This window comes from Condylura cristata, unplaced genomic scaffold (genome assembly GCF_000260355.1).
Source record: "Condylura cristata isolate star-nosed mole 26May11 unplaced genomic scaffold, ConCri1.0 scaffold00014, whole genome shotgun sequence".
Taxonomy (NCBI): Eukaryota; Metazoa; Chordata; class Mammalia; order Eulipotyphla; family Talpidae; genus Condylura; species Condylura cristata.
In genome coordinates this window covers 9,446,001-9,456,238 of record NW_004567115.1, presented here as the reverse complement: position 1 = coordinate 9,456,238, position 10,238 = coordinate 9,446,001, and positions in this window count along the sequence as shown.

Here is a 10,238-nt window from a genome sequence, read left to right as displayed (position 1 = left end):
GATGCTAAGGCTGCTGGAGCCACTTTGAGAACCACTTAACACATATGAAGACAGAAACAAGCTTGTCCTTGCTGCTCTGGCAATCTAAGTCCCAGAGAGGTCTACAAGGGTAACCATCTAGAAATGTTTCCAAGGACCCACCAGAACTGGAGGGTCTTGTTTCTGATTGATCACTTCTGTCCAGTAGTGAGTCAATCACATCCTATTCCAAAGCTCAGGGTTGAAACTTTCCAGCAGCTCATGCAGGTAAGTGAGCAACTGCCAATGACCTCTGAAAAATACTGGTAACAGTCTAGGATTCCAGGCAGCCCATGTGATGTTTCTGCTCCAACTTCCTGGGCCAGACTCACCTTGCCTGGGCCAGAACTCAGTCATAGCAGTGCAAATGTGTGTGTGTGTGTGGTGTGCTATAGAGGGTGGGTGTTGGTGGAAATCAGTGGCAGTAATTCTTGCTGGAGATAATACCTTAGATCTGACTTGACTCCATGAAACCCATTTAGGGTGCTAAAATCTGGAAGAGTTAGACTTACCATGTAGTTGAGATGCAGGATGACTTGGGTGATTGCCTCTTCTCCCTGCATTCTGTAGTACAGACCACTGGTTTTCAAACTTGAACGTGCATCAGAATAATCTGGAGGCCTTGGATTGCTGTCCTCACCCTACAACTGCTAACTCAGTGGGTCTGAAGTCACTCTCACCCCTGTTCTTGCACACAACCAGCATGACAGCTTCCTTCTGCCTTCTTCCAGCCCCTGTGCTGTAGTTTTGATTGAGTCCTAGCCCTGGCCAGGAGGGAAAGAACAGAGAGTTTTTCTATGCTCCTCATTATCCAGGAAAGGCCAGGCCTAGAGGGTCACTATTGTATAGGATCTCTTTGGAGTGAGACTTCTTTTTTCACCTTGCACATCATAGCTATTTATGAAATCCTTGCATTTGATTGAGGGAAGTCTATTGGAAAGGGGAAGAATTGGAAGACACTCCTCTCTCCTGACAGATTTTGAACAGTCTTCTCTAAATTGGCTGAGGAGGCAATTTCTTTGGTCTCCTGTGTCAGAGGTTCCTGGCTAGGAATCCTGATGCCCAGACATGTGGGTGGGAGTAAGCAAGGTCAGTGTGACTCAGTGTCAGAAGTGCTGAGCTGCCCCAGCAAGCTGGAGACCTTGGAAAAGTAGAGACAGGTGATCCATGGGGAGAGACGGGGTCATCCCAGGCCACAGGGAAACGTCATCTGTCCTAGAGCCTGGGGTCTCCAGACAAGACAAGATTATTTAGGAATTAACTCAACATATATACCAAACGGTTTAGAAAATAGGAATAATCATGGCATTTAAATTTTGGAGCAGAATGTCAGTCTCTAATTTAGATGAAAATAAGCTATCTGCAAACCATTAAATTTTCATAATTTTCTTTTTAGTTGGTTATACTTTGAGATTGTGTTTTCATGAAGTAGTTAATTTTGTGGTAGGGTCCATATTTTATTATTTCTATGAATCTCCACTATAACTGTATATTGGAGTCACCTGGGTTGCTTTGAAAAATACAGATGCCCCAGTATTAAAGCCTGGACACACTATTTTTTTGACTCCCCTGGTGATTTTTCGAGTGCAGCTAGCATCAAGAACCCTTAAGCTACAGATTGAGTAGTTGCAGGGAATAAATTGAAGCAAAGCAGATTTTTAGGGGGCACTTTCTGATTTCTAGGGAGCCCATGACAGTGCTTTCCCTTTAGGAAGGAATCATCAAAAACCACAGACACTCCCTTTCACCAATGGATCCAATTGATAAGATCTGGGGGAATCTCCAGCATAGTAACTGTTCCAGATGGGCCAGTTTCTCTCCTGGAATTAGGACTCAGAGATTAGAGCTATAATTGGGATGCTCCCTTGAATGGAATAGAGGAAAGTCCTGGTCAGAGAAGCATGAAAAGTTGGTTTGTGGAGGAAGGTACCTAGATTCCTGCTATCATCTCACCCTATCATCTCACTTCCTTTCAAGAAGTCTGGGTGCCACCTGTTTGGGGCTTCAGAGGTCATCAACACATCTTTTTCACCCTCTCCATACATACATATATACACAGATACATACACATACAAACACTCACACAGATTGTTCCAGTCAAGCCTGTTTTAGTGCTTTTATGTTACTATGACCAAAGATGCCTAACATATGCATGGATAACAGCACAAAAAGCACACAAAAACAATGATTAAAAAAAACTAGTCCCCACCCACACTCACACATATCCGGTGTTCGAATCAGACTCTTTGTAACTCCATGTGGTCCCAAAGGAAGATTCTTTGGAATCCATATTTTCCAGAGTCTACTTGGACAAACCTCAGCTTTCAATTCAATTGGGAACAGCAGTGGTTCCTAATGTGGCCCCACAGTCTTCATCAGAATCACCTGTGGGAACTGACCCACAGATATACACACACGATTGCCAAATCTTCAGGCTTGGAGAAGCAGAAGCAGTCCCGTTCTAAAAGAATCTCAAATCTGTTCTAAAAACTTTCTCCATGTGGGCCTTCCTGCTGGCCTAGGGGTTAAGTCTCAGTGCTATCAACTCTATGGCCTGAATTCAATCCCTGAACCGTGAGCTAATGCACACAGGGTACAGCAGACCTCTCCACTCTCCCCTCAGCAGTGAAATCCAGCAGGTCTGCTCCCCACTCTGTCTCTGGTGAATCCTCTCATGCCCTGTACCTCTGGTCTACATTCCAGTTCTACACAAAAATAAATGAAACAGTAGAATTAATTTAAAAAGTCTTTATGAGATTTTGAGGTACAGTTGCATCTACTGGGATCAGATTGGCTGGATTAATGTAAGTTATGAATTCCTTTTCAGTCTTTTTTCTAGAAGGAGGTGGTATCCCTGTGAAGCCTGGCAGATGGATTTTGAAGGCATTTTGTCTGAGAGATGGATAAAAGCCTAGTCTGTGGATTTACAAAATGGAGCTCCATGATGTTTGGACTTGTTGGAGCACATAAAAACAAGCAATCAGGCCTCAAAGGGACTTTGCTAGGTTGGTGGCTTGAGCTAGTTCATGAACCAGATCATTCGCTTTGCCTCTGAGATTTGTAGACACAATCAAAAAAAAAAAAAAACAAAACAACTGTGTGTGCGTTGCGTGTGTATATGAGTATGCAGCAAATGTACCTTTTATTTTAGAAACAAAAATATAATTTCTGACCCAACAATAGCCGGATCCCTGTGAATGAAGGGTTTGCATATTTTCCTGTTTTAACGGTTCTAGTATAAACAGTCAAAGCCCAGGCCTGATTGTCAGTAGGTCCTGAGCAGCCCAACCAGAAGACTGGAAATGACTCCTGCAGCCTGAGAACCTGGACCCGGCTTAGTGCCAGGATTCGGGCTTGTGTTTAACAGTAGCAATGGGGTCAGGAGTTGAGGGAGAGGGCAATTGCAGTGATCCCCAAGCCCAAAGCTAATGCCAGAAGCAACAGCAGCTACAGAAGCAGTGGGAGCAGGAGCTACCACGTACTGAGGGTTTCTTTGTAGAGGCATTGGGCTATGCAATGCAGTTATTTATTTGAATACTTCCAAAACTCAAGGTAATGGCATTATTGTTCCAATGTTTTTCAAAGATTGGTTTATTTATACATACAGAACTGGGGCACAGGCCAGAGGTGCAGGGGTGGTGAGAGGCTTCACCATAGACAGTGTGGGGCAGAAGAGGCAGACTGACAAAGTACACAGCTGAGGGGAGCAGTGGGTGGGTCAGGAGAGGTCTGCCATGCCATGTGGGTCACCTTAGGGTGGAAATTGTGCTCATGCTCAAATGACTCCAGCTTCTTTGTGCTTTAGCTCATTGAGCCACTAGGGAGGGCCCTATTGTTTCAATTTTTAGAATGAGTTTCAACAGCTTTTCTGATGTCACATAGTTTCTTCTTCTTCTTTTTTTTAAGATTTATTTATTTATTCATATAGAACTAAGGTACAGGCTAGAGGTGCAGGGGGATGAGAGGATTTACCAGACACAGAATGGGGATCAGAACAGACAGAATGGTGAAGTAAACTTCTGAGGGGAGCAGTGGACAGGCCAGGAGAGGTCTGCTGTGCCATATGGATCACCTCCAGGGCTGGGGATCGAACTTGCACTGAAGCGGTTGCTGTTTGCTTGCTGTTCTGCGTCCTAACCCATTTCACCACCAGGGAGAGCTTGGATCACATATTTTTTAAGGGGGAAAATAAGGAATTCAAATGAAGGCATTCGACTACTATCACAACAATTGCACACAAAAACTCAGATCACAGACAGCAGCTTGTGTGCCAGCTATGAATAGAAGGCTTTGGTCCTAGAAGTCACTCGTCAGACTCTGCTGGTCCCTGCTTTCTTTCAAGGCATTTCTCCCAAGCCCCACTAGTCTCCAGCAAAGGAAGGTAGTTGTCAGTAGGGCCTAGAAGCCCTTCTGTCCTAGTTGAAGGCAACCCCCAATTTCTGGGTGAATCCTTTATGCCCTGACTCTTTATACCATGAATCTCTTTTGGGCTAGCAAAAGAATCAAGATCTCATTGATCAGCTACCAATTTTATATTTAGTGATCCTGAACCAAAGAGTGTGGTTAAGAAGCTTTCCTGGATCTGAAACAAAGAGAGTTGAATCTGAATAAAAAAATTATGGATGGCCTACCCATATGATGGATTATTAAACATGCATTGAAAATCTTTTCAAAGACTAAGATCTGGAAAAGCCATCTTGGTGAAAGATTAAAATAAAATTTTAATACATAGTCACAAATTTTATATAAAGTACATTATTTTAAGTGCATAAATTATGTAAAGGTTAAATGAGTATATTTATTTTTATTTATATATCTGTTTACATTATTGTTCATTTTACTAACCATCATCACCATAACCCTCCCTCTGGTCTCTCGTTCTGATCCCTCCCTCTCCCCCTCCCCTGTAATATGTCTTTGGTTTATAATTTTCTGTTTGTTTTTGTTAAATGTGTATATTTAAAAATGTAAGTAAAAGATTAAAATGCTATTTGTAGTTCCTCATTAGGGGTGGGAATTATTTGTAATTTTTGTTTTCTTTGTGTATCTTAATGTTCTATTTCCCCATTTCTTGGCAATTTGTGTTCTCCTTGCAAATGGAGGAAAGAGTGAAAAGTGAAAGAGTCCTCCCATATACCTGCCCTGGACATGTGCAGGTATGTTATTTTTACCCCACCATGAATTTCAGCAGGCAAATCCATTTTCTTCCTTCATTGCCTAAGTCTTCTTTCAAGAGTCAGGAAGCCGGAAGCGTCTTGAATCAATTCTGTCATCACAGGGCAGACCCTGGCAAAGATCTGTGCCTGGGTGCTAGGGAACCCACTTTCTTCAGTCCTTGAAGTGCTTTTAATTTGGTGGGAGGAAATAAGTGCACTGAGAGAATAGAAGCACCCAAGTGTCAAGGCGACTACCAAGTAGAGTTAGAAGTTGACTGGAGGTGGAGGGAAAATTTTCTGGGTGTAGGCTATGTCCCAGGGGGTGTCAATCATTGCTAAAGTGCTGGGAAGTAAGGGAGCCTGGAGACAATCAAGTTCCCCAGAGCCTAATAGTAGTCTGAAAGGACTAGGCTGGCTGGCGAACACCTGAGGGTGGCAGCTTCCCAAGCCCCTCCCTTCTTTCCTGGAGGGCTGATTGGCACTGGGTAGGAGCAGAATCTCGGAGCAATTGGCTTGCCACTGCAGTTTTTTCACTAGTCTAAATATCGTTAAATTTCTAGTGCCTGCAGGGAGTAGGGACAAATACAGGAGGGTTTCAGTAGTGGTGTATGGTTCAGTGGCCACTTCCTGGAGTCTTGCTGTCTGGATCCAGCGAGATGGGGGTCACTCACTCTGTGTTATGGGGTCAATCCATCCTGCCAGAGCTCTTCTTCCAGTGCTGAACCTGAGCTACCGGTGGAGTGTTGATAATGTCTCTTGGTGCCAGCAGAGGGCAGCCTCGAGGCTGCTGGAAGATTCTTTTCTGCTCCCGCCTAGTAGCAAGCTCTGTGTGTGTGTAGAGGGTTTGTGGGAGAGTTGGCCTTGGAACCCTGAGACCAGCCATCTCATCTGTAGAAGCCACTCCAAGGCCCCAAGGGCAGTCAGCCGGCAAGATGTGATTAATCTACATCCCTTGGGGAACCTCAGTCTGGCAGGGGCATGGCTTGGGGTGGGAAGCAGGGTGGTGTACCAAACGTCTAGGAGAAACTAAGAAGTAGTCTCTCTCTATATGTGTATGTGTATGTATATGTATTCCTATAATAAATTCTTTCAAGCACGAAAGAACCTTTTAGTAATGCTGGTGAGAACTAGGATAGTCTTTACACCCATGGCAGGGGAAGTCAGAGGCTAGGAACTGTGAAGTTTCATCCGAATGGGCACAGTGGGTCATGGCAAGAACATGTATTTATGTGCTGGGGGCAGAGAGACAATTGGCTATGGATCACCACACAGCTAACTGGGGAACTCTGAAGTTGGTCAGTTCCTAATGGCTGAATTTGGGGCAAACTCACTGTAATTCTCTAGCCTGCAACTAATCACTTTGAGAAAATGGGCACTGTGAGCTCAGGGTCTTGTGTGGTCATTCCTTAGACATTCGAGGGATCGAAAGCTAAAGTTCAATGAATTAAGTTTTGTCACTGCCCCAGCTCTGACAACACAAGACTCCGGGTTTGCTGCTGGGGTGAAAGGATCCAGTCACTACTCCCTTGTCTGTTGTGGCTGCCCACCAGGTTTTGTGACCATTGTCCCTGACTTAGCCTGGCCTGAAAATCTTCATGTGTCCTTTTGTGGACATTCTTTTTGGCATTTGGGCAGTGCCCCTAGTTCTCCTGTCCTGGGAAGCTGGGTTACTGAGCTCTAGAAAAACACATTTTTTATTTATTTATTTTTAAAGATTTTTTTATTTGTACATACAGAACTGGGGTACAGGCTAGAGGCTCAGGGGCGGTGAGAGGCTTCACCAGAGACAGAGTGGGGAGCAGAACAGGCAGATCTACGAAGTAGACTGCTGAGGGGAACAGCGGGCAGGTCAGGAGAGGTCTCCTACACCATGTGGTCACCTCCCCTCCATGGCAGGCAGGAATTGAACTCATGCGGAAGTGGCTTTAGCTTCTCAGTGCAGTCCTTTAACCCACTGCGCCACTAGGGAGGGCCGAAAAACATATTTATTAAACAACGAGTTTGAAGCCTGGCAAACCACCAAGGAATCCCAGCTGGGAGTTTCTTGGTGTGCTAAACCCATCAACCTCCAGAACACCTGGGCAATAGTACACATTCAGTAGTGGGCAGAGTCTTTGGCTAGCCTTGGTCTCTCACTGTGATTGCAAAAGGGCACGCATTAACTTTTCTTGACTTGTTTCCCCATCAGAAATTTGAAAGGAGAGCATTTCCCAAGATAGCTGTGAAAATAGTGATTGCAAATTATAAAAGCCGGTGTAGATATGAGCTGTAATTACTAGAGTGCATCCAGCTCTATCAGTACCTGTGTAGCATGTTGGAAGATGCAAGAACATTGTGCAGATGTATGCACAGGTGCAGCATGTGTGTGTAAATGTGTATGCCTGTCTACCTAGATGCAGACAAATGCACTTGTGTATATGCGCAAGATATGGGGGGACCCTTTTGCAGACATGTATATGCATAGGAATACGAATATTTGTGCCTGGAGGCAGAGGGTGCACGCTACCCACGGGATCTGTTTCTCTCCAACTGGGTCAGGGCCACCTGAGGAAGTGGGGTTTCAGGTGCCGATAGCTCCTGGGCCCTGGGAAAACCCGCATCCTGTCAGCGCCTCCGTGGTATCTGCCCACTCATCTACCAGCGGCCGCTCAGCTCCAGTTTCAGTGGGTACCAACATCCTCCAGTCCCATGGTGGGGCAAAGGGCAAGAGAAGGAATAGGGGTGTGTGTGTGTGGGGGAGGGACACTATAGGCAAACAAGTCTGCAGGCCTTCGCAGACCCCCATCCCACCCGCCTCATCTCCTCTTTGCCTTCGCATGTCGCTTCCCTAAGGAAGATGAAAAAACGGCCCTGATGTCTATTCGGTTCATTGAGGAGGTCCGGGTCCCTTATCCTCACGAGACCTTACGAAGGGAGGAGAACAGAGGATTTTAACTTGGTTTGGGAAAATATGCGGCGACAGAGCTTGCCCGGGGAGCCCTCAGGGCACCACGGGTGTGCCTAGGAGACGCGACGGTGCGGCTGGCGGCTGGAGATAACCATCATCTCCCTCACGCACAGGCAAATCGCCAGGCTGGTTTCTTTCCCTTCTTTCGGACAGATTCTGAGCTGCGCAGCGCTCGCCTCACCTGAATACTTACTTCTGCGCAGAGAAAGACCCCATGGCTTCCCCGGGAAGCCCAAGGCCGCCGCCTTGCTCGTGCAGAGCGGCGGAGACTCGAGTTTCCCGGCAACAAGCGGTTCTGGAGCACCGAAAGCCGTAGAATAGTCACAGTTGCAAACACCCTGCCGTCTCCCGGGACCTGTTTGGGCGACAGACTGTAGAAAATTTGAGGCCAAGCGCAAGGAGACTCCGGTGCGGTGCGAAGTACCAGCTGAGGCACACGGGTTCGGATCCCCTCTGCCAACCGAGCCCAGCGGCCGCGACCGCCAGAGTCGCTGCAAAAGTTGTGCATGATTCTGCTTGGGAGAAGAGCCGTCAGGCGGGGTCTGGCTGGGAGCTGCGGTCTCTCACCCCTCCCAGAATCTTAGATAGAAAAACGTAAAGCGGATGGGGAATTGGTCCAAGGAATTGAGTGCAAAACCTCTGGGAAAGTGAAAAACGCGCACCGGTGCCTCGACTCTGGCTGGGGGTCGGGGAGCAGCCACCGGCCCAGTCGCCCTGGTCCTTGCAAGGCCGGCCTGTGGGAAGCTGCCTGTGGATGACTGCCCCGTGGCCCCCTCCCTCGGGATTCCACAGGGCCCTGACCCGGCCTTTATCTCAGCGCGGTCAGCAGTCACGGGGGCTTCAGGAAAGAAGACAAAGGCCCGGTGTCACTACGGGCGGGGACTCGGTTTCCTGACTGCTCGTGCTTACAACCTTTAGCGGTTGTTGGGGGGGGAGATTTTTTAAAAATATTTCTCGAATTTCCTCCCCCACCCCCCCCAAACAAACAAAAAAGGCAAAAAGCATATTTCCCTCCTCTCCTTTTCCATAGAAACGAAAGTTTCCTGGGATCTTGCCCTTTCCTTTCCCTGCTCAGAGAAGTAGCTTTCCTTCGCACATAGGGGGAAATTCGGTAAACGTTTTTGTTTTATTCGTTTTGATGGTTTTATTGCTAAGGACAAGCGGGTCAGGTTGAGGTCTCAGTTTGGAAAACGCGGCATGGCGGGGGCCGTGGCCACAGCCTGGGGCCCTGACTCCTCACCGACAGGACTGCCAAGACCTCCAGGACTCCTCTGCCCGCCAGGCCAGGTCGTCGAGGGAGCCCTGTTAGGAGAGTCCATTTCTTTTTCTGAATTTTTAGGGAAACGGGAAGCGCCCGATTTAACATCCGATGATTGCAGCACCCTCCACAGACCTGCGGGTTGGGAGGCACTGGTGGCCCAGGCCGGGATCTTTTAAGTTGCTGACTGCCCAGCGTGGGTCCCCACCCACTGCAGTGCCTCTGCCCTAGCTTGGCCAACCCGCTTCCTGCGTTTGCCCCTTTGGGTTTCCACAAAGAGGGGGACCTCTCCCACAAGCTAACTCTGCAACCTCACACACGGTGGAGATCTACTTCTTTTATGGAAAAAAAAAGGGGGGGGGATGTCAAGCAGTCTATTCTAGAACATTCTAGAAGGAAGGAGGGCGAGCTGGCCCAGGAGTCTGAGAGTGGCAACTGTGCCTGGATCCAAGTGGCTGAGTCAAGATCACTTATGTGGTCATCTGGGTCTTTCTCCGAGAAAATCTAAAGGCATATGGTAAAGACTGACTAAGCAGGAGCCAGAGGGTGAAGGAAAAGATCCAGACTGGAACCACCATCTGTGCCCCCAGGGCTTGGGCATTGATTTCTACAATGACAATGTGCAGCTTATCTATAGGGCCAAGGGGCCAGGACAGGATGGGCACCATTGCTTGAGCCCTGCTATCAGAAGGTGCTGGTGGTCTGGGTTTTGGGGCAACAGGGGTGGCCTGGCCGCTAGGATGTCAGACTACAGGGTTACAAACAAAGCCTTCCTTCCTTCCTTCCTTCCTTCCTTCCTTCCTTCCTTCCTTCCTTCCTTCCTTCCTTCCTTCCTTCCTTCCTTCCTTCCTTCCTTCCT